The sequence below is a fragment of the Piliocolobus tephrosceles genome, chromosome 7 (assembly GCF_002776525.5).
Source record: "Piliocolobus tephrosceles isolate RC106 chromosome 7, ASM277652v3, whole genome shotgun sequence".
Classification (NCBI taxonomy): Eukaryota; Metazoa; Chordata; class Mammalia; order Primates; family Cercopithecidae; genus Piliocolobus; species Piliocolobus tephrosceles.
Genome location: NC_045440.1, coordinates 146,179,769 through 146,179,975, shown reverse-complemented (window position 1 = coordinate 146,179,975; position 207 = coordinate 146,179,769).

The following is a 207-nucleotide window of genomic DNA, read 5'->3' as shown; positions in this document are numbered from 1 at the left end:
TCTTCCACTCATCTCCCACCCATCCACCCATCCATCCTCCACCCATTCCCCATCCATCCCCCATCCATCCCCCCATCCATCCCCCATCCATCCCATATTCATCCCCCACTCATCCATCTACCCATCCAGCCATCTATCCATCCATCCCCCACCCATCCACCCATACAGCCTCCACCCATTCCCCATCCATCCCGCACGCATCCACCC